The sequence below is a fragment of the Rhincodon typus genome, chromosome 2 (assembly GCF_021869965.1).
Source record: "Rhincodon typus isolate 14 chromosome 2, sRhiTyp1.1, whole genome shotgun sequence".
NCBI lineage: Eukaryota > Metazoa > Chordata > Chondrichthyes > Orectolobiformes > Rhincodontidae > Rhincodon > Rhincodon typus.
Window position 1 is genome coordinate 48,973,350 of NC_063333.1, and position 4,364 is coordinate 48,977,713.

Sequence of the window (4,364 nt, forward strand, 5' to 3'; positions counted from 1 at the left end):
CAGTGGTAGGCCGCACAACATGATGGATCTTCAATATGCAGATGGGATTTCTCCACAAGAATTGTACAATGGTCACTTCAGCCAATACTGTCATGGACATGCATCTGCGACAAGAAGACTGGTGACAATGAGGTCAAGTGTATTTTTCCCTCATCACCTGTCAATCCAGTCGAGCAGCAATGTCCTTAAGCACTTGACCAAGCGCTACTGAGCCACTTTGGTAGGGAGTGTAATGTGGTAATCAGCAGGAGGCAACAGCGAGGACCAGGGGGCTGCCGGGAAGGTAAGCTTTCCCTCTTAAAAGGCTTACCTCGAGCGTCAGCGGCCTTCATGTTTCAGCAGCAGAGGGAGAGGCGACAGGGAGGACCAGGGGGCTGCCGGGAATATATTTGGGTAGTTATAGGGGATTCCATAGTTAGGGGGATAGATAGTATCCTTTGCAAGCCGGATCGGGAGTCCCGCATGGTGTGTTGCCTGCGCGGTGCCAGGGTGCAGGACATCTCTGACCGGCTTGAAAGGATTTTGGAGCGGGAGGGGGACGATCCAGTTGTTGTGGTCCACGTTGGGACTAACAACATAGGCAAGGCTAGGATGGAGGACCTGTTTGGGGATAATCAAGCACTAGGAATGAAATTAAGGAACAGGTCCTCGAGGGTCATAATCTCCGGATTACTGCCCGAGCCACGTGCAAATTGGCTTAGGGATAAGAAAATTAGGGAAGTAAACATGTGGTTAAGGGAGTGGTGTGGAAAAGAGGGGTTCCATTTCATGGGGCATTGGCATCAGTTTTGGAACCAGAGGGATCTGTACCAATGGGACGGTCTCCACCTGAACCGATCTGGAACCAGTGTTCTTGCGAAAAGGATAAAGAGGGTGGAAAGGGAAAACGACAGGGAGTATGATGGTAAATAAAAAGGTAAGCAGCAGGTTAGCATGTGTGCAGGAGGGTTTAAGTTCAAGGCAGACTATGAAAGAAGCAAAAAAGGATAACGCGGGAGGTATTATTAGAGATGTTGGAAATCATGAGGGTAAGAAAGCTAGCATAAAGGCACTTTACCTGAATGCTCGTAGCATTCGTAACAAGGTTGATGAGTTAACGGCACAAATCATCGCGAATGAATATGATTTGGTAGCCATTACGGAGACATGGTTACAGGATGGTCACAACTGGGAGTTAAATATCCAAGGGTATCCAAGGGTATTCGGAAGGACAGACAGGAAGGTAAGGGAGGTGTAGCTCTGATATTCAAGGACGCCATCAGGGCGGTGCTGAGAGATGATATAGGTTCTATGGAGAATGAGGTTGAATCCATTTGGGTGGAAATTAGAAATTCTAAGAGGAAAAAGTCACTGATAGGCGTAGTCTATAGGCCACCAAATAATAACATCACATTGGGGCGGGCAATAAACAAAGAAATAACTAATGCCTGTAAAAATGGTATGGCAATTATCATGGGGGATTTTAACCTACATGTAGATTGGTCGAACCAGCTCGGTCAGGGTAGCCTTGAGGAGGAGTTCGTTGAGTGTATCCGTGATAGTTTTCTTGAACTGTATGTAATGGAACCAATGAGGGAGCAAGCTATCCTAGATCTGGTCCTGTGTAATGAGACAGGAATAATTAATGACCTCATAGTTAGGGATCCTCTTGGAAGGAGTGATCACAGTATGGTTGAATTTAGAATACAGATGGAGAGTGTGAAGATAAAATCCAATACCAGGGTCCTGTGCTTGAACAAGGGGAACTACAATAGAATGAGGGAGGACTTGGCTAAAGTAAACTGGAAACAAAGATTTTATGGTGGGACAGTTGACGAGCAGTGGAGGACTTTCAAAGCAATCTTTCAAAGTGCTCAGCAAAAGTATATTCCAATGAAAAGGAAGGACTGTAAGAAAAGGGGTAATCTGCCATGGGTGTCTAAAGAAATAGGGGAGGCTATCAAATTGAAAGAGAAGGCATACAAAGTGGCCAAAAACAGCATGAAACTAGAAGATTGGGAAAACTTTAAAGGTCAACAGAAAGCCACAAAAAGAGCTGTAAAGAAAAGTAAGATAGAACATGAGAAAAAACTAGCACAGAATATAAAGACAGATAGGAAAAGTTTCTACAAATATATAAAACGAAAAAGAGTGGCTAAAGTAAACGCTGGCCCTTCAGAGCACAAGAAGGGGAATTTAGTTATGGGAGATGATGAAATGGCCGAGGCATTGAACAGGTATTTTGTATCGGTCTTCACAGTGGAGGACACTAATAACATGCCAGTAATTGACAAAGAGACGAAGGTAGGTGAGGACCTGGAAACAATCATAATTACGGAAGAGGTAGTGTTGGGCAAGCTAATGGAGCTAAGGATTGATAAATCTCCTGGCCCTGATGGAATGCATCCCAGGGTACTAAAAGAGATGGCGGGAGAAATAGCAGGTGCGCTGGCAGTAATTTTCCAAAATCCGCTGGATTCTGGGGCAGTCCCAGCAGATTGGAAAACAGCAAATGTGACGCCACTGTTTAAAAAAGGGAAGTAGACAAAAGATGGGGAATTATAGACGGTCAGCTTAACCTCTGTAGTGGGGAAGATGCTCGAGTCTATTATCAAGGAAGAAATAGCAAGGCATCTTGATAGAAATTGTCCCATTGGGCAGACGCAGCATGGGTTCATGAAGGGCAGGTCATGCTTGACAAATCTTTTGGAATTCTATGAAGACATTACGAGCAAGGTGGACAATGGGGACCCAATGCATGTGGTGTACCTAGATTTCCAAAAGGCCTTTGACAAGGTGCCGCACAAGAGGCTACTGCATAAGATAAGGATGCATGGCATTAAGGGTAAAGTATTAGCATGGATAGAGGATTGGTTGACTAACAGGAAGCAAAGAGTGGGGATAAATGAGTGCTATTCTAGCTGGCAGTCAGTGACTAGTGGTGTGCCTCAGGGATCGGTGTTGGGACCGCAATTATTTACAATTTATATAGATGATTTGGAGTTGGGGACCACGTTTGGGGGGTCAAAGTTTGCAGATGACACTAAGGTGAGTGGCAGAGCAAAGTGTGCAGAGGACTGTGAAACTTTGCAGAGCAACATAGATACATTGAGTGAGTGGGCAAAAGGTCTGGCAGATGGAATACAATGTAAATAAATGTGAAGTCATACATTTTGGTAGGAGTAATAGTAAAAAGGATTATTACTTGAATGGTAAAAAGTTGCAGCATGCTGCTATGCAGAGGGACCTGGGTGTCCTTGTGCATGAATCACAGAAGGTAGGTCTGCAGGTACAACAAGTAATTAGGAAGGCAAATGGAATTTTGTCCTTCATTGCTAAAGGGATTGAAATTAAAAGCAGAGAGAGGTTATGTTGCAGCTGTACAAGGTGCTGGTGAGGCCACACCTGGAGTACTGTGTGCAGTTTTGGTCTCCTTACTTGAGAAAGAATGTATTGGCACTGGAGGGGGTGCAAAGGAGGTTCACTAGGTTGATTCTGGAGTTGAGGGGGTTGGCTTATGAGGAGAGACTGAGTAGATTGGGATTATATTCATTGGAATTCAGAAGATTGAGGGGGGATCTTATAGAAACATATAAAATTATGAAGGGAATAGATAAGCTAGAAGTAGAGAGGATGTCTCCACTGGCAGGTGAAGCTAGGACAAGAGGGCATAGCCTCAAGATTAGAGGGAGCAGATTTAGGACTGAATTGAGAAGGAATTTCTTCACCCAGAGGGTTGTTAATCTATGGAATTCCTTGCCCAGTGAAGTAGTTGACACTACTTCAGTAAACGTTTTTTAAAAAAAGGTAGATTTTTTTTGAACAATAAAGGAATTAAGGGATACAGTGAGACCACGGGTAAGTGGATCTGAGTCCACGAAAAGATCAGCCATGATCTTATTGAATGGCGGAGCAGGCTCGAAGGGCCAGACGGCCTACTCCTGCTCCTAGTTCTTATGTTCTTACCCATCTTTGACCCGAAGCCATAAGAATTTATGGGAGCCAGAGGCAATATTGAGAACTCCTAGGGAAGTTGCCTTTCAACTGCATACCACCGTGTTGTCACCTCTGCTCGGTCTGTCATACCAATAAAATAGGACATACCCAGGGATGGTGATGGTGGTTTCTGGGACATTGTAAGGTATCATTCCGTGGGTATGACCATATCAGTCTATTTGCTTGGCTAGTCTGTGAGGCAGCTCTCTCAATTTGGCACTCGTCCCCTGATTTAATAAAGGAGGACCTTGCAGGGTCCAAAGAGCTGTTTCTGGGCCCTTCGTTGATGTCAGATGCGCTGTCTGGTTTCATTCCAGTGCAGACTTAATGGAATTAATGGCCTCCTTCTGGATCGTAATAGTTCTGAAAAAATGCAAAATCAACTGAAA